Below are 20,158 nucleotides of genomic sequence, written 5' to 3' on the forward strand. Positions count from 1 at the left end.
AACTAAATGGCTAGGAGTAATTGGGTTTTCTTAAAAAGTGATCAGATTTAAGAAAACAGAAACAAAAACATGGCTGGTATGACTCTACAGTTGATCGTCATCCCAGGAACCAAGGGGTCGCCGGTTTGATTCCAGGTCAGGGCACATGCCCGGGATACAGGCTCAATCTCCAGTAGGGGCTGTGCAGGAAGCAGCCAATGATGATATTTCTTTCTCGTTGATGTTTCTATCTCTCTATCCCTCTCCCTTCCTCTCTCTTTAAAAATCAATAAAAACCTTTTTTTTTTCTTTTTTCAAAAAGTGATCAGGCAGGGTTCCCACCTTATCCTGTTTCTCTATCAAGGACAACTGTCACTTGACCAGCCTAAAGCTACTGCTTACTAACATGGAACCAAAATAACTTACTACATACAGTCAGTTCTGCTATACCAGCGGTCGGCAAACCGAGGCTCGCGAGCCACATGCGTCTCTCTGGTCCTTTGAGTGTGACTCTTCCACAAAATACCACGTGCGGGCGCGCACTACAGTGCGATTGAAACTTCGTGGCCCATGTGCAGAAATCAGTTTTCGGCCTGGGCGAGTCTATTTTGAAGAAGTGGCGTTAGAAGAACTGGGGGGTGTCGGTCCATCAGGCGATGGGAGAGGCCCGCAGGCTGGCCGGGGGATATGCAGCGCGGGGGGAGGCGCGCGCGATTCATGCACGAGTTGAGTGAGCCAGTCAGTCAGCAGTCTCATTGTGCAGTGGTTAGTGCTAGTCGCGTCCGCAAACTGCGCGGGTGACAAAAGTACCTACTCGAAGCATAAAGTTACCTGTATTTTTCCAACCAGCTGCAAATCCTACAGGTATTTTTGTCATCAATTTAAGAATTGTAATTATTTTGTGTTGGTGGCTTAATTATTATAAAATGAAACATTTTTTAGGTGCCCTGTGTGACATGGCTACAAAGAAGAAGCAAACTACCTATATAGTTTAAGTTTAAAAAATTTGGCTCTCAAAAGAAATTTTAATCGTTGTACTGTTGATATTTGATTCTGTTGACTAATGAGTTTGCCGACCACTGTGCTATACTGTGATATAGTATATGTTCCTAAAAATCACTGCCCTGGGCAAAATTACACAATGAAAACCACAGGGCTTGTGGTAAAATTGGATTACAGTGACAAAACCCAAAAACTTCGTCAGTGAGTTGCACAATTAAAAAAAAAACGAACTTAACTAATATGGTAGCAGACTTATTTAAATACAACAACTTTACTGAGGTATAATTCACATGCCATGAAATTCACCCTTTTAAAGCATATAATTTGGTGTTTTTTAGAATATGCTCAAAGTTGTGCAACTATTGCCACAATCATTTTATAACATTTCATCACCCTAGAACCGTGGTCAGCAAACTGCGGCTCGCAAGCCACATGCGGCTCTTTGGCCCCTTGAGTGTGGCTCTTCCTAAGCCTTAGGAGTACCCTAATTAAGTTAATAACAATGTACCTATCTGTATAGTTTAAGTTTAAAAAATTTGGCTCTCAAAAGAAATTTCAATCGTTGTACTGTTGATATTTGGCTCTGTTGACTAATGAGTTTGCCGACCACTGCCCTAGAAAGAAACCCCATACACTTTAGCAGTTACGCCCCAACCCCCTCCCTGAGCCCCTGACAACCATTCATCTACTTTCTATTTCTGTGGATTTGCCTATTCTGGACATTTCGTATAAGTGGTATCATGCCATATGCGACCTTTTCATAACTGAGATCTTCCACTTAGCATAGTTTTGAAGGTTCATCCATATGGTAGCATGCATCAGGGCTTTATTCCTTTTTATTGCTCAATAATATCCCCTTGTGGATTTATCATATGTTATTTATTCACCTATTCTTTGATGAATATTTGGATTGTTTCTACTTTGGGATAATGCCATTATGAAAATTTGTGTTCAAGTTTTGTGTGGACATATGTTTGCATTTCTGTTGGGTATGTATACTTAAGTTACATAACAATTCTGTGTTTAACATTTTGAGGAACCGCCATTTTTCAAATTGGCTGCCCCATTTTACATTCCCACCAGCAGTTTATGGGGGTTCTGATTTGTCCACATCCTCACCAGTACTTATTATCTATCTTATTATCATGATCATTCTAGTGTGTGTGAATCAGTATCTCATTGTGATTTTGATTTCTGGTTTTATTTCCCTGGTGACCAGTGATTTAGAGCATCTTCTCGTGTGCATACTGTCTATTTGCATATCTTCTTTGGTGAAATATTTGCCCACTTTTAAATTGGGTTATTTGCCTTTTTATTGTTGAGCTGTAGGTGTTCTTTATATAGTCTAGATACAAGTCCTTTATCAGGTATGTGATTTTCAAATATTTCTCCTATTTTGGGACTGTTTCCACTTTCTTGACGGTGTCCTTTGAAACACGAAAGTTTTAAATTTTGGTGAAGTCCAATTTATTTTTTATCTTTTCACTTGTGATTTTGGTATCATATTTAAGAAACCATTGCTAAACCAAGGCCATGAAGATTTTCCTCCAATATTTTCTTCTAAGAGTTTTATAGTTTTAGTTCTTACATTAGGTTTATGATCTATTTTAAGTTCATTTTGTGTATGGTGTGAGGTAGGGGTCCAACTTTATCCTTTTGTGAAGATCCAATTGTCCCAGCACCATTTGTTGAGGAGACTGTTCTTTCCCCATTAAATGGTCTTGATACCCTTGTCAAAAATTAATTGACTATAAATGTGCAGGTTTATTTCTGAATTCTCACTGTTATTCCATTTATCTGTATGTCTAGCTTAACCCGCAAACCACACTGTAGCTTTGCAGTAAGTTTTAAAATTTGGCAATGTTAAGTCCTCCAATTTTGGTCTTTTTCAAGATTAAAGATTGTTTGGGCTATTTTGGGTTCCTTGCATTTCCACATGAAGTTTAGGATTACTTTGTCGATTTATTAGAAAAAGCTAGGTTTTGATAGTTACATTGAGTCTATAGATCAGTTTGGGGACTATTACCATCTTAATAACATTAAATTGTCTGATCCATGAACATGGAATATCTTTCTCTTTATTTGGGTCTTTAATTTCTTTCAATGAATTTTTTTAAGTTTTCCTTGTATATGTCTATGTCTTGGATTCTTTTATTAAAATTGTTCCTAAGTCTTTTATTACTTTGGGTGTAATTATGGAATAATTTTCTTAATTACATTTTGAGATTGTTCCTTGCTTGTGTATAGAAAAACAATTGAGTTTTCTATATATTTGCTGATACTCTGAAACCTTGCTGAATTCCTCGTTTATTTCTAGCTAGGAGCCCAGCGCAAGAAATTGCACGGCCCGCCCACCCACCCGCTGCCCCACGCAGAGCTCCGGGGCACCTGGCCCAGCCCCCGGCCCCTCTGGCCTTCTCTGGCCGCTTCAAGCCCTGCTCTCAGTCCCTCGAGTGGCCTTGGGCTGGTTCTGCCTTCTCCAGGGCCTCCCCGCTTCCGCCCCGTCTCTGGAGCAACGCGACAGCTCCACCCCGTCATGGGCCAGAGGAGAGCGTGGAAACCTCCTGCCTGCTGCGCTGTGCTCCTTCTCCAGGCGGGTGAGCAGCGGGGCGCTCTGAGTGAGAGCAGTGGGTGGCAAAGGACTGGTGAGGGGGGGCGCTACGGGCTCTCATCCCTGCCCTCCCTGGCATGGGCCTCCTTCGGGCACCTCCCTGCTTCCACCCCATCTCTGGGAGCAATGCCCTACTGTGCACACACAGGCAGCCTCCTCCTAGTGGTTGTGACTGTGACACCATTAGGACCAATTAGCATATTACCTCTCTCTCTCTCTCTCTCTCTCTCTCTCTCTCTCTCTATATATATATATATATATATATATATATATATATATATATGTATATATATATATATATAAGATAGCTTTTTTTTTTTTAAAGTTTTTAAATTGATTTCAGAGAGGAAGGGAGAGGGAGAGAGAAACATCAATGATGAGAGAGAATCATTGATCGGCTGCCTCCTGCACACCCCCAACTGGGGATCAAGCCCGCCACCCGGCCATGTGCCCTTGACCAGAATCGAACCTGGAACCCTTCAATCCACAGTCCGACTCCCTATCCACTGAGCCAAACCAGCTAGAGCTCTAACAGCTTTTTAATGGGTTCCTTAGGATTTCCCATATACAAGATCATGTCATCTGCAAATAGGGATCATTTCCCTGCTTCCTTACTAATCTGGGTGCCTTTTATTTCTTTTTCTTGCCTACTTACCTTGACTAGAACATCTAGTACAATGTTGAATAGAAATGGTGACAGCAGACATCTTTGTCTTGTTCCTGAGCTTAGGGGGACAGCACTCAGTTTTTTACCGTTAAGTATCATCCTCAGTGGCATTTTTGTGCATGACCTTACTCAGGTTGAGGAAGTTCTCCTCTGTTCCAAGTTTGTCGATTGGTGTGCTTTTTTTTAATCACGAAAGGGTATTGGATTTTGTCAAATGCATTTTCTGCATCTTTTGTCCTCCATTCTACTAAAATAGTCATTTTTTTTTAATATTGAACCAACCAAACTTGCATTCTTGGGATAAATTCCACTTGTCAGGGTTTATAATTCTTATTATATGTGGGGAGCTGATATAGGATTAAGCCTCAGACTGACCTGTTGGCAAAGTCACAAACAAGTCCCTGCTTAGAGGGCACAGTCCTTCCTCTTAAGCATAATTAGGCTTGACCTTATGACACTCCTAGATCTTATCTGGGAAGCTAATGGGCTGAGGGAAGTGCAGCAAGAACAAGAACAAAAACAAGTGAAACTCACAAGAACAAAAACAAGTGAAACTCACAAGAACAGTGTAACTATGGTCAAAATAAGTGAAACTCACAAGAACAGTGTAACTATGGAAACCACTACCTTGTTTACCTCTGACTCTAAAATAAAGGCTCAGCTTGCCTCAGGATCTTTCTCTGTGGCCTCAGCCAGGCACAGGAAGGTCCACAGAGACTAAAGAGAGCTAGAGAGTTCTGAACGCTGTCTCCGTGTAAAACATTCTTCGCCAACCCTGTCCACACCTTTGGGAACCCCTGGACCACTGGGGCTGGACCCTAGCAATTATACAGTAGAGGCCCAATGCACGAAATTTGTGCAAGTGTAGGCCCTCATAGCCCCATGCCCTGCCCACTCGTCATTCTGGAAGGTTGTTCCGGAAGGTTGTTCTGCCATCTGGTCTAATTAGCATATTAGCTCTTTATTATATAGGATTGCTGGATTTAGTTTGCTACTATTTTGTTCAGGACTTTTGCATTTTTGTTCATAAGGAATATTGATCTGTAGTTTTCTTGTGATATCTTTGTCTGGTTTTGTTATCAGGATAATTCTTTCTTCATATAATGTTAGAATAGACCCATAGAATATTTCTTCCTTTTCTAGTTTTCAAAATAGTTTATGAAAAATTAGTGTTAATTCTTCTTTAAACATTTGGTAGATGTCACCAGTGAAGCTATGTGGTCCTGGGCTTTTCTTTGTGGGAAGATTATTGTTATTATCATTATGGATGAAGTTTCTTTTCTCATTATAGGTTCTTTCCAATTTTCTGTTTCTTCTGAAGTCAGTTTTGGTAACTTGTGTCTTTCTAGGAATGTGCCCATTTTATATAGGATGTCTAACCTGCTGGCATACAACTGTTCATGGTACTGTTTTATCATCTTTTCTATCATCTTTTCTAGGTTGGCTATGATGTCCCCCCTTTCATCCATGATTTTAGTAATTTGAGTTTTCTCTCTTATCTTGACCTGTGAGTCTAGTTATAGGTTTATCAACTTTGTTGATATTTCAAACTAACATTTGATTCTATTAATTATCTCTATTAATTTTCTATTCTCTATTTCTTTTATTCCTGCCCTAATCTTTACTGTTTCATTTCCTCTGCTAGCCTCTGGCTTTGTTTACTGGGGCTTGAGCCTGCAACCTATGTGCCCGGACCCGGAATTGAACCAGTGATCTGTTGGTTCATAGGTCTATGCTCAACCACTGAACCACACTGCCTGGGCTGAAATGAAAACTTTTTAACTAAAAGCAGTTTATGATAGGTAGTCATGTCCTAGACTAGAATCTTCCCTGACAAAAGTCAATCTTTACCTTAATGAAGTCTGTCTACTGTCTTTTTGCATCTACATTAACATACTTTTGGAATGTTAGGGTAATTTTCTTTTTTTCAGACCCCACGAGACACATCCAAAGCAGCAGGGTGGAGACTACAAATCCTCTCATTGTTACTGTTATTGAGTTCATTGTTGACGGTTAACTATCCTATACCCACTTATGTATCCTGTACCCACTATCATTTTACTTTTTATCCAATCCCAGAGGCCCCCCTCCCCGCCTTCTCCTAATCCCTAATCTATCACCAATGGATTTCATGTAACCCACTTACGTCTTCTCTTTTGATTGTAACGTATAAAATAAAATGCAAAACTGCCATTCTCTGGGTTGAGCATTTTCTCAACCCATTGAAATTTTGCTTCCTGGACATTGTTGATAGTTTGGCTCAAATAAACTCACAAAAATGCTCTACAGGTTTGAATGTTTCTTACCTTGACATTCGCAACCTGGCAAAGACCCTTTCCCATGGCCTATGTGACCTCAAATGGAATGACCCGCTCTATTCTCTGACTCACCACCCTGCACTCACTCCTGGCCTCCCGTCCACTCTGCTCCCGCCACACCTAAGGACCAGCTTTCTGCTTGTTCAACGGGAGTTTCCTCCCCAGGGAGTTTGAATTCCTGAAATTTCCTTCCCTTTTTCCTCATCATTCTTATCTTGGCACAAATGTCCTACTCATAGTTGAAGCTACCATTTGGGGCCTGGGGAGGGAAGAGAGTTGGCACACATTTTCTGTGATGGACCAGACAGTAAATATTCTTGGCTCTGCTTAGGCCACTTGGTCTTTGTGCAGCTGCTCAGCTCGCCACTACCCTGTAGTGTGAAAGTTCTTTCTCCCTGAAAGGAAAGTGAGAGTCTGTGTTTCAGTAACATTTTATTTACAAACACAGGCAGACAGAATTTGGTGCACAGGCCAGTTTGCCAAACTTTGAAAATACTGGATTCAGCCAAATAAAAAGTTTCATGTTTTTTCACATGCCACAAGATTCTCCTTTTGATTTTTTTTTTAACCATTTAAATTAAAAATATTTAAAAGTTTATAGTTTGTGGGCTACGGAAAACAGGTAGCGGGCGCCCGCAGGACAGAGGGGGCTGACGCCGATCCCGGACAGGGCCTGGTTACCCCGTTCTCGTCTGGGAAATACACGGAGGCCCGCGGGTTCCGGAAACTCGGCCTTCCGGGCGCCGCGCCGCTAGCCCGGGTCCCCCGCGCGCCACCCGCTCTTCAACCCGGCGAGCCCGCGCGCCTCCCACCAAGCCCCGCCCTTCAGTGCGGCGATAGGTCGGGCCTCGTCCTCCTCCTCGCCGGGAACGCCCTTTCTGACAGGCACAGCGTTTAACCAATGGGAAGCCGCCAGGCCTTCCGCCCGGCCCTCCCGCGCCCGTTGGAGGCGGGCATGGGCGGGCCGTTGAAGGGGTGGGGCGTGGAGCCTGGTAACCGTTGCCGGTAACAACGCCCCGCCCAGTCTCGGCGGGCGGGCGGCGCGAGGCGGTCGGCGGGAGCTCGAGGAGGAGCCGCCGCCGCCACCGCCGCCGCCATAGAGACTGTAGCCGTGGAGACTGTTACTTACCAACGGGGACCAACACGCAGCAGCCGCCGCCGCGGGAGCCGCTGCCCGAACTCCCGGCCCGAACTCCAGGTGACCGATGCGACCGCCCGGGCTGGCCGGGACGGGGAGTGCTGGGGGCGGTGGGGGTCCTGGACAGGGGATGGGGGCGAGCCTCGCACCCCGCCACCGTTCATCTAAACGTCCCGGACAGCGCGCCCGGGGGACCCGCCTTCGCACCCCCAGTCCCGCAGGGGCGGCTGAGTTTAGGGGCTCCCTGAGACCCCCACCCTCCTTTTAACCAAACTCGGGAGGAGGTGGGGATCCGTCGCCTCACTTTTATAAAACTTCCGGGGTAGCGCGCCCGGGGACTCCTTTCAATCTTACCTTCAAAATCTCGGGATTGGGGGCGCCCCGACAACCTCTCTCAAACTTCCATTAGACTTCCTGCATTAGAAGCGCCCGCGGGCCTCTTTTCCTTCCTTTTACTCCCTAAACCTCTAAAGTTGGGGTTCCCGGGGACCCTTCGCTCTTTAACCTCAGACTTGTAATTAGAACGGCCTCGGAGACTCTTCACCTTAACCCCACATTCCTGGACTTGGGGGGCTCGGGGACCCTCTTCCCGTGCCGACTCGCCACACATCCTGAATTTGAGGGGAGCCCCTGGAACCGCCTTCTCACTTTTTAACCAAAAGTCGGTGCGCTTGTCTTGAGAACCCCTTCTCCACCTCACTTTTTCACAGCAAACTCCAGAGAATCTGGCTTCCTGGGAACCCGTTTTTCACTGCCCCCCCCGACCCCCCAAATCCTGGAGCTTTTTAGCTCCTTCGACAGCCCCTTCCCGCTGAACTCCACATTCCTTCGCACCTCGCACCTCCCCTATTTGGACTGATCGCCAAGCGAGAAAAGTTTCACCGAAAGGTATTATCATTATCTTACTATTTTGTTAAAGAGCCCAACTTGTGGCCCAGACTCCTCGGTGGCATTTTCTCCTGCGGTTGTGCGTGCGTGTGCGTGCGTGTGTGTGTGTGTGTGTGTGTGTGTGTGTGAACCCCAGTCCCACCCCAACATACACCCCCTCCCCAGCTCTTCATTCCTTTCCTTTTCGCACCCGGGGAGCCGCGGCGCTCCCTCCGGCTCCGTCCTGTGGGTTTTTTCTCTCTGCTGCGCTCGGAGAGTTGGGTTTCCTAGTGGCTATTTCAAGGGTCCCCCGGGCCGAGCTGACCCTGCCATTAGGGCGGCGACGGGGGTGGTTCATCGTTTTAATTTTAACCTCCGGGTTGCCCCGCAGGAATGAGGGACAAGGGCAGGATGCCGCGCAGGAGTCCCGGGCTGCGCTCCCCCGTAGACCTCAAGCCTGCGTCTCCGTGTGATGCCTTCCTCTAATTATTTCCTTGTTTTGTGCAATAGTCAGTGCAGACTCTCATGAGTGCCCCCCCCCGCCCCCATCAGCTTTATCTTTGCAAATCCAAAATATCAAACCTATGCAAGGCTCTCAGTTCTGACTTCCCCAACAAAATAACCATAATAATGACATAAAACATTAACAACAGTTTTTTTTATGACTGCACATATTGTCAATATGTTTTCATCTTTTTGCTTCATGCCCTGCAATGTTCTTTATTTGCTCATATAAAGACCCTTACCCTCTGTCCTGGGGAGTAGGGGGGGGGGTGTTACCCACTCAAGTTTAAAGATTTGAACTGACTCTAAAATAACCTTAGAAATGGCTACTCACCTGCTCTGAGCAGAGAAATGAGTGTGTGGAAAGCCCTCCCCAGAAAAGGGAGTTAATTTTCATAATGACCAGCGAGCGCTTCTTCTCCCACAGGCTTGATGAAGTATGGGAGGGGACTTGGTAGTTTTTATTAAAAAGGCTTACCAAAAATATGACGGAAACGATAATCAGTCCTGTGATCCTGTGATATTCCAACCAGTTTGGGTCAGGAGTGAGTTCAGAAATGCTTTGCCCCCAGTAAAAGCTAAACTGAATTATTTAGCCCTTTAGGTACGTTTATGCCTTCTTCCAGATAAACCGTCAAACGCTCAAAAGGGGAATCAGGAGGACGGGGCAGAGTTATTAATTACCCCCAATTAGCAGAACAAGTCCTTTGAAATTCAGATGTTATTTGCTTTCTGGGTGAAGGGCACGTATTACCTTAATATTCATCTATTAACTACATTTATCACAGGAGCACTGCTGGCATGAGCCATGCACCAGAAATGGAGATGCTTCGAAATTGTTTATCTGGCTCTTTTTATTCCTTAGATCAAAATTATAGTTTCAGATTGGAGTTATAAAATTAATATTGATCAATATTTAATTAATTTAATTTTAATCATAATTGAGTCAAAAGTTTGGATGTTATTGTGGGGTTTTTATAGTCATGTGTGGTTGTTTTGTCATAAAATTGCAGGGACTAAAGGAGTCATATCTTATAATATATTTGGGTCTTTTTAATTAACTGCAGGTTGACCAATAACTTAAATAATATGCTCCCCTTATACACATCTACTTGTTTGTAAAATGTGAAACTATTTAAAAAGTAAGTTCTCAGAGAAACTGTCTTGCTTGTGGGAACCCTCATGAACTAACACTAGTATAAGTTCTGACCTAGTATCAGAAGCTCCACCCATGACACATCCAGCACATACACTCACATATCTACATGGAACTGTATGCAGATTCCCACTAAATAGAGGAGATAAGAACCATCAATAACTTTTTGTCAGTTCAGGTCAGATTTGTTGCCAAGTGAGTCCGTGCCAAATGAGCAGAAATTTCCTGTTTTCAGAGCTTTTTGGATTTTGGCATTATTATAAGGGAATGTGGACTTGAATATAAAAAAGGGTCTTTTGCCCTGGCCAGTGTGGCTCAGTTGGTTGGAGCCTCATCCCATGCACCAAAAGGTGGTGGGTTTGATTCCTGGTTTCGGATTTAGTCTTTGGTCTGGGCACGTATAAGGAGGTATTTCACGGCAATGTTCTCCCCTCACCCTTCTCTTTCTCTTTTTCTTCCTCTGAAATCATTTTTTTAAAGGGCGTTTTCTAGAATGTAAATGACAATTAGCTCCACCACAACGCCATGTTTTCTTAGACACATGCCTGACACTGAGTGTGTACTTATTTTGTCCAATGAATGAATGGAATATGCATTGGGAATTAGAGAGAAAACTGATAACTACCTATATGCTTTTTGTAAACCCCAAGGTCAGCAAACTAATTCTTAAAGGAAAAATAAAAGTGGGAGAACTTGAGTAGAGGAAGACACAGAATCAAGTAGTAGGATGTGAGATAAGGAGTGGGTGAGTCTGGGGGAATTCGTGCCGGGGAAGCTCAGACTAAGATGATGAATGCAGAGATAGGCTTCTAAGAGCTTCCTAGCAGAAAAGTCTGGACAGCTGCCTGTAGACACATCCAGATGATTCTGACAGGCAATTCAAACATGAGGTGGCCAAACAGAGCTCAAGATAGTCCCCCCAGTTCTGCTCCTCCCAGGCTGTGGCCTCCATAAGTATCTACTGGCTGCTCTCAGCTGCTAAGGCCAAAACCTTGAGTCATCAGCAAAATTGCCCAGTCCACCTTCATGGGGACCTAGAATCTAACTATGACTGGCCACTTCCACTGCCCACCCCTGTTCCAAGCCACCATCACCTGTTGCCAGATGATTTTAGCCTCTTAACCTGGAAGAGGGAGGGGTGACATTGTGTCTTGTTGTGTATTCCTCAGTTCCCATTTTACTTAGAGCAAAAGCCAAAGTTCTCCCTCCATCCCAGGCCCCACCCCCACCCTGCTGCCCACCCCAATATATCTTTTTTAAAAACCCTCATCCAGAGATATGTTTATTGATTTTTTTTGGGGGGGGGCGGGGTTGGAGAGAGGCAAAGAGACAGAGAAACATCCATCAGTTGCCTCTTATGGGCACCCCTACTAGGGATTGAACCCACAAGCTAGGTATGTGCCCTGACTAAGAATCAAACTCACAACCTTTTGGTGTGTGGGACGATTCTCCAAGCAACTGAGCCACACCAGCCAGGGCACCTCAATATCTCTTTGGCCTAATCTCCAACCATGATCCCCTGTGCTCACTCCACTTCTTACCGGCCTCCCAGAAGTTCCTCAAACCCACTGCCCAGAAAGTTATTGGCCCAAATAATGGGGGGTTGGGAGAAGCTGCTCCCTCATTGTCTTGAGGCCTTTTCAAACATGTCACCTTCCCACTTGAATGTGATGTACTCTTAGCCTCCTTCCCTGCTTTCTTGGCCTCCTTAGCATTATCACTGTCTGTCTAACACGCTGTATATTAGGCATATTGATTTTATTATTATTATCTCCTCGTGGAATGTCAGCTCCATTAGGGAAAGAAGCTCTGTGTTTTATGAACTTCTGTGCTCCTGGGGCTGAGAATAATTCTGGCACTAAGTCAGCCCTCGATAAATATTTGTTAAATGAATAAATGGTTTCCTGCACAGGTATGGGAAAGCATATGTAGAAGTTAAGGGTTGTTCCTTATCTGATACATACAGCCATCTATGAGACTCAGTGCAGCTCAGACCAGATGAACAGGGCAGAGGGAAGAGAAAAGGAAAAACTGCAGGTTGGATGTAGAACATATTGCAGAGGTGGGCTTTGGGGCCTGGCAGAAGGGTTAAAGTGTGGCACCTTCGTTTATCAGCTCTCTGACTCCAGGTAAGATTTGGCATCTGTGAAATAGATAATAGTAGCTTTATGGTTGCTTTATTAGAAATATCTATAAACTTCTTAGTACAGGGCCTGGCACATAATAGGCACTCAACAAAGAGTTATTATTATTATTATTATTGGGATAAATAGAAGTGGCCTGAGATTATTTTTTATTTTGGTTTCCTGCCTGTACCAAATGCTGAGTAGACAATGAGTGAACATGTCTTGCTTCATTGAGTGGGCAAGCCTTACGCTGCCTGTTTTAGGTTGGGAAATGCCCTTCCATTAGTGTGGAAATTCATTGGTTTAAATATGTCACTCTGCAAATGTAAGTTCTCTGCAATCATGAAACACCAACTAGTCACTCACAGTCCCACATCTTGGTTGTGGTTTAGATCCTTCTGAAATTACATCCCAAACATCACACGCTTGGAGTGGGTTTTGTGGAGTGACCATCCCCTATAGGCAGAACATAGAGATGAGTACATTTAAACACTGGTTTCCCTTCTCTGTTATCACTGGCTCTTTAATGCCACTGGTAGAAGTCTGGAATCAGCCACTTGGAGGTGAGACCTGGTCTTCTTGCCAGGACTTGAGTTAAGCCCTCAGGGGCAGACGGCCTTGGCCTTGCTCCTTGCTGCAGCTCACTTCTTTTTACCTGAAATGCATTCCTGTTTTATGATACATAGGTTTTGTATGTTTTATGCTCTGGTAACTCCTTATTTTTCAATTTGTGACTGCTATGACTTTCTGAAAAATACAGTTAACTTCCCAAATCTGTTAGGTCAGTGATGGCGAACCTGTGACACCCGTGTCAGAGGTGACATGCAAACTCATTTTTTTGGTTGATTTTTCTTTGTTAAATGGCATTTAAATATATAAAACAAATATCAAAAATATAAGTCTTTGTTTTACTATGGTTGCAAATATCAAAAAATTTCTATATGTGACACGGCACCAGAGTTAAGTTAGGGTTTTTCAAAATGCTGTCACGCTGAGCTCAAAAGGTTCGCCATCACTGCTGTAGGTGATACATACAGCAAGTGGATTTCAGATACTGTGAATCAAATTACAGCTGCAATAGTCCATGTTTAAAAAATATATGTAAAGCCATTAACAATATGTAGAACTTACATGTAATGGCCTAACAAAGCGATTGTCATTTACCATGGAATGAAGTCCAGATATGTAAGCCTATTTCTACTAAGATATTTGCAGTTATTTTGAGTGTGTGTGTGTGTGTGTGTGTGTGTGTGTGTAAAGTAAGTTAGTTTAAGAACTGGACTACTGGTGTCCAGGGAAACTCTTCAGGAGGTGACAGTTGAGCTGAGACTGAATGGTGACCAGGAGTGGCCCTGTGGACTTCAGAGGGAAGAGCTTTCCGGGGGGGGGGGGGGGGGGGGCGGCGCGGCAGCAAGTGTAAAGGTCCTGGGGCAAGAGGAATGAGCTGGGCCTGGTCAAGGCAGAGAAAGGCAGCTGTGTGTCTGATGCCTGGGGAGCAAAAGGAGGAGAGGGTCCCAGAAGCCATGGGGAAGAGTCTGGATGCTATTCTAAGTATGATTTAGATTGTTGGTAAATTTCTCCTCTGCCTGTAATTGTCAGATCTGTGGTGTCTAGTCCTTTGTTGGAAGACCTGCTTTCTAAGTCTCTGACATTTGTCATTCATCCATTCATTCGTTCATTGTTCTCTCAGTCGATTATCGTCCTATGAGGTTATGAAGATCAAATACCAACTAGGAAAGGAAACCAGCTTCAAAAAGGGACTGTGCTGGATATGTGCCCTGACTAGGAATTGGTGTCTCTGTATGGCACAGTGAGTGAGTGCACAGAGGAGGGGCCAAGAGAGGTGTCCAGGAGATGGATTTAAGCTGATTCTGGGTACTGATGTCCTGCAGGCTGTCAGTAACTAGAGTAGTGGCATGGCTGTTTTCAGCAAGTTGAATGCAGGATACAAGGATGATTAGGAGGACAGCAAGTGTCAGCCAACTGCAGCCTGTTTTTGTAAGTAAAGTATTATTGGCACACAGCCACACCCATTCATTTACCTACCATCTCTGGCAGCTTTGGAATGGCAATGGCAGCATTGAATATTTGTGACAGAGATAGAATGTGGATCGCAAACCCTATTTACTGTTTGGGCCTTTGCAGGAAACATTTGCGACCCCCAGCTACACAAATGGAATTTATCTCTCTGGTGCTGGGCTGAGATGTGTGTGTGGAAGCAGCTTTATGATCAGGCATGATTTTTGTAGATGCATCAGAAATCTTAAAGTCTGGAGGTTGGCAGTGGAAGAGATTAATGTTGCCATAGTCCAAGCGAAGGGTGACAGGGCCTGCCTGACAGCTCCAGCTGCAGGGGTACTGGGGAAGACAGAATTGTGGGGTTTTCTGGGACCTGGTGACTTGCTGTGGGACAGGAGACAGGAGGACCCCAGAGTAATTCCCAGATGTCTGACTTTGGGGATCAGGTGGAACATGTTGCTTCAGTGAGTGAGGGACCACAGGAGAAGCTGCTTTTGGGTGGGGGTGGGGGCATTCAGGAGTTCAGTCACGGGCTTGCCCAGCTTGAGATGTCTGTGGGACACTTAAGTGAGGCCCTTTTCCAGTATGCACTGCTGGATTTCAGGGTCTGGAGCTGAGGGGGACAGTCCAGGCCGGAGGTCAGGATCTAGGAGCTGTCAGCGTACAATTGGTCATTTCAGTCATGAAAACAGATGAGATCACCCAGGGAGAGGGTGGAGAGGGAGCATAGAGGGCTAGAGCACAGCCTTCAAGGAGCAGGAAACCAATTAAGAATCAGAGGAAAGTGAGTTTTTTAAACTGTGGCAAGACATGAAATTTTGAAACATTAAAATTTACTATTTTAACCATTTTAAGTGTGTAATTCAGTGGCATTAAGTACATTCACATTGTTGTGCAACCATCACCATCATCCTGCTCCAGAGCTTCCTCATCTTCCCAAACTGAAACCGAAACTCTGTCCCCGTTTCAACGCCAATTCCCTGTTCCCCTCCCCCAACCCCTGGCTCCCATCATCTACTTTGTTTCTATGGATTTGACTTCTCTTCTCTAGGGACCTCATATGAGTGGAACCCTACAGTATTTGTACTTTTGCGTCTGGCTAATTCACCAAGTATAATGCTCTGAAGTTTCATCCTTGTAGCATGTCAGAATTTCCTTCTTTTTCAAGGTTAAATAATATTCCATTGTCTGGGTGGTCCACATTGTGTTTATCCACTCATCCGTCTGTCCATGGACACTTGGGTTGTTCTCACCCTTTGGCCATTGTGTATAATGCTGGGCAGAAGAGGTATTGAAGAGATTCTTAGATGGAAGGAGTAATTGGAAATGGACTGTGCAGGCAAAGGGAGAGTAACTCAAGGACTGAACACCAGGAAGCATGAGGACTGATGGAGACCAGAATGCTTAGACTGGGACCAGTCCCCACAGAAGGCAGACGGCTTGACTCATGAGCGCCTGTTTCCCTGGAAATGTGTTGAAATCATCCGAATGATATAGAAGTCCATTCCTAAAGTCATAATAGCACTTAATTATGCTTACATTTTAAAAATAGGAATTGTTTATCTTTTAGAAACAGTGCCATGTTTCTAGGATATGTTTCTGTCCAAAAGGTGATCCGTGGGGTAAGGCCTTGGAAGCAGTTTCCAAAAAAATTACCAGCCCACAAGTAGGTTCCAGCTCCACCCTGGCCAGGGAGAACCCAAAGAAAACACACAGCGCTTTCCCACCTCTGCTGTTCTCCTCAGAATATGTACAGGCAGATGCAGCCTGCTTTGAGAAAAAATAAATTTGAAATTCCAGACCCACAGAAAATAGCTTAAAGGATATGTTCTGCTTTTTCAAAGAAGTCTTCATTTTCTAGAAGAATTCACTTATGAGGGACTTCTTTATGTGAGGAGCTCTCTTGGCCCTCCGTCCATTCAGCAAATATTTGTGAGCCCCAAATCTCAAGCATCTTATAATTAGTTAAATACTTTAAGCGTTTTAATATAACATCATGTGGCAAGTTAAGAGGGGAGAAGATGCTAGAGAATTTTATAATTGTTAGCAACCATTGGCCACTGACATTCAGATCCAAAGTTAAAGTATAAACTGGATATATTATTTTAGGAGCTTGCTAATTGTGTAAATCATGGTATGGTTGTACAGCCAACTCTTAAAATGACAACTGAGAGTAAATAGAAAGTATTTCTGGAAGCCCTGTGTGACTCAGTTAATTGCTGACCTTAGGTCACAACTGAGTGTGTATTTGTCAGCTGGGCTCTAATCGCTGGGAGTCCAGTGCAAGGGAAAGGTTCAGCAGTTAGTGGCTATTTTAGATGGTGGAGTTAGAAGTGGCGATAGAGCAACAAGGTGGTGCCCCCACTAGAATTCTGGTTGGAAGCTTCTCTCCCCTTTGTGGGGTCTGTATAGCCTAACTTCTGTCTCTCTCATAGCTCCAGTGGTGACTGGAGTCCTTTGTCCTACTTGCTACAAGGGGCCCAGCCCTCTTCTCCTGTCCCAGGAGCACTTTTTCATCAGCCTTCAGTTCACCACATCACTTCGTATCCTTCAGACCTGGGTTACCTCTTTATCTCCTCCTGCCTCAGTTCTCCTGGGCTACGTCAGGAGGGAAGGATAGGCAATTCCCCTTTGTCATAACCATATCCTACTTATCTTGGTTCAAGGCTTGTCTCCATTCAGCCCTATTTCCATTTTCATTGCCTTGTCTTTCACTATTTCTCCGAATGGGCTTGCCATCCCTTAAACAGGTCTTATACTTTTGTCTCCCCTCTCTCTGGAATGTCATTGCTACTGATGACAATCTTACTCTTCTCTGAAGACCCTTGTCCAATGCTCTCTCACCATGGAGACTTGAGATTTTAATTGCTGAGCTGAATGGGAAAATGTCAGACTAGGGCGGAGCTTTTCCTCCTCAGCACTGTTGACAACTCTTTGGGGCTGGACCATTCCTGGTGGAGGGTGGGAGGTCATCTTGAGCACTGTAGGTGTTGAGCGGCATCCCAGGCCTCCATCGGCCAGAGCACCCACCTACTCCCAAGTTGTAACATAACCATGTCTCCCAAGTTGTAACATAACCATGTCTCCAAGCATGACCAAGTGTCCCCTCGATGACAGAATCATCTCCTAGTTAGGGACCACAGAACTAATCTGCCAGAAGCAGCAGTGACTCCTAAAGTGACACAGCCTGTAGATTTAGCATCCAAGGCTACTTGGACATGTTGTGATTTATGTGTCTTATTTCCTGTTCTCAGTTGTATACTTCTGGGGGACAGGGACAGCTGGGACTTTCCATAGGACTTCATATTTAATACATGAGTGAATAAAACACTTGAGCCAGAGTGCTCTTCAGAGGGCATGACCTACAGCAAGTAATGGTAGCCTTTTGTGGTTTTTAGTATGTTCACAAAGTTATACAAGCATCCCCACTATCTAGTTCCAGAATATTTTCATCACCCCAAAAGAAGCTCCATCCCCTTAGCATTCACCCTCATCCCCCTCCCGATCCCCTGACAACCACTAACCCACTGCCTGTCTCTGGGGACGTGCCTGTTAAATGGAATCACACATTCTGGCTTCTCTCACTGAGATGTTTTCAAGGTCTGTCCATATTGTAGCAAGTGTCAGTGCTTCACTCCTTTTCATAATTTTCTATTTTTCTTTTGCAAAAAAGGGATCATATTCTGCCCATTGCCCTGCAACTTGCTCTTTCCATCTAGTATTTAGTCCATATCTTTCCTTATTACTATTCATATGTCCATCTCATTCTCTCCAAATAACTGCATGAGATTCCACTGCGCAGCTGTGGCTAAGGTATTGAATTAGCCTCTTATTGAGGGGCATTGAGCTCATCCTTTTTCACTTTACCAGTGACGCTGCAGTAAACAACCTTGTCCAAACATCTCTGTGCACATGTATGTATGAGGTGTCAGCAAGTTCCCGGAGGAAATTGCTGGGTCCAGGGGACTTCCTTTCCCTGCATTAGCTTTCTCTCATCACATTCACACTCCATTTCTGTAGTGAAGGCCACTGTCCATTCGTGTCCTTGCCCGCACCTACACCATCTCCAGCATGACTAGCCGGCATCACCTCCTCCAGTTCCTACCCACACCATGGGGCTGTCACAATATGCCTGTCCTTTACCCTTAACTCCCAGTCCCATTCATAAAATAGTGGGTGACAGACCTTTGACAACCTGGTGAAAACGTGCATCCTCCCCTTAGGAAAGTGCACGATGAATGTGTACTTCTGCCTGCGATCAGAACCTCTCCCTAGACCAGTCCCTACTTTCTAGTCAATTCCGCTCTGTCCATTTCACAGCCTTCGTGTGCCAGACTCAGCCCCAGTCTGTCACCAGAGCTGTGCCCATGCCTGTGTGTACCTCTGGGGGAGGCCCTGCCTGGGAGCTGGTTTGTGCCCATACAAGTTCATGCTTGTTGCCTTGACTCTGAGCCGATTCTCACATAGCAACAGCATTTCCCCTCCCCTTTGAATTCCCCATTGATATATGGCTTTCAGCTCTTTGCTACCTTGATACTCCACCAAAGCATTCATTCTGCTGCCTTCCCAGCAGAAACCTGACCTAGCAGTCGGGCATGCAACCTCTGGGCCACTCTCCATCCATAATCTGCCGAATTGGGTCACTGTCCTCCATATGCCAGCAAAGGGACCCAAGCTCCTGTTGTAGTGTCTGCTGCTGCTGTTGAACTTTCTTTCTTGTGTAGGTGACTTCTTCTTATAGTGAAGACCGTTTCTGTCTGCAAATAATTGAAAACCAGAATTCTGATGCCCTAATTGTAGATGAAGTCATACATCCTTAATGCGAGCTTTTCTTCCACTTTAAATTTAATGGAAAAAAATTTAAATAAGGATATTTTTCTTTTTAACATTTTTTGAGACTTCTGAGACACTAACCTAATCTGGTTTTTCTTTTTTAGTTTTCATGAATATAGAATCTTCTAGAAACTATCTGCTCCTTTATTCTCCAATGATGATGTTCTCTTAGGGCTTTTAATTCTTTGATTCCTGAACTGAGACATATTCTGGTTTCAAATTCCTGAGGGTGAAGTGCCTACTCTAGCTGTTCATTCTTCATTCATTGCTCCCCCCTGTTGGTTCTCTTTACAGGACACGTCTAACCAAATGTTTTGGCATTTTTTTACATACCACCGCCACCACCACTGTCACTGGAGGTTTTCAAATAGAAAGTCTCACTAGGATAGTGTTGGGGGTGTTTTGTTTGTAAACAAAGTTTATTTCTGAAAACTTAAAAAATGTTGACCAAGTTCTCAGGCCTAACTTTCTCATCATTTCAAATCAACATCATATTTCAGTTCTTCTTAGGTAAAGAATATAGGGACCATTTTAGGTTATATATCATCTATTTTTATTCTTGTCTGGCATTTGTCAATACTTTCTGAGTCTTTTTTTAATTGAAATAAAATTCACATTACATAGAATTCACAATTTTTTAATGCTATGCACACTTCTTTTTTTAATGTTCTTATTGATTTTTAGGGAGAGAAGAAGGGAAAGGGATAGATAGATAGATAGATAGATAGATAGATAGATAGAAACATCAATGATGAGAATCATCAATCAGCTGTCTCCTATATGCCCCCTACAGGGGAGTGAACCCGCCATCTGGGCATGTGTCCTGATCGGTAATGGAACCAGTGACATCTTGGTTCATGGGTCGATGCTCAACCACTGAGCCACACCAGCTGGGCAAAAATTCACAATTTTAAAATATAATTCAGTGGTTTTTATGA

General features: G+C 44.2%; 1 protein-coding gene across 20 annotated transcripts in view; it reads left to right on the plus strand.

Moving 5' to 3' along the window:
* Positions 1–7,590: 7,590 nt before the first annotated feature.
* Positions 7,591–20,158, plus strand: part of RFX2 (regulatory factor X2) — a 90,669-nt gene continuing 78,101 nt past the window's right edge. For 18 of the 20 annotated variants that reach the window (XM_059696966.1, XM_059696970.1, XM_059696973.1 and 15 more), the window contains exon 1: positions 7,591–7,775. The gene's annotated coding sequence lies outside the window, so the exon portion shown is untranslated. Of the gene's footprint in view, positions 7,776–8,425; positions 8,604–20,158 lie in introns of all 20 variants that reach the window. The other 2 variants (XM_059696967.1, XM_059696961.1) reach the window with 1 other exon arrangement.

Source organism: Myotis daubentonii, chromosome 5, assembly GCF_963259705.1.
Source record: "Myotis daubentonii chromosome 5, mMyoDau2.1, whole genome shotgun sequence".
In the NCBI taxonomy this organism is placed as follows: domain Eukaryota; kingdom Metazoa; phylum Chordata; class Mammalia; order Chiroptera; family Vespertilionidae; genus Myotis; species Myotis daubentonii.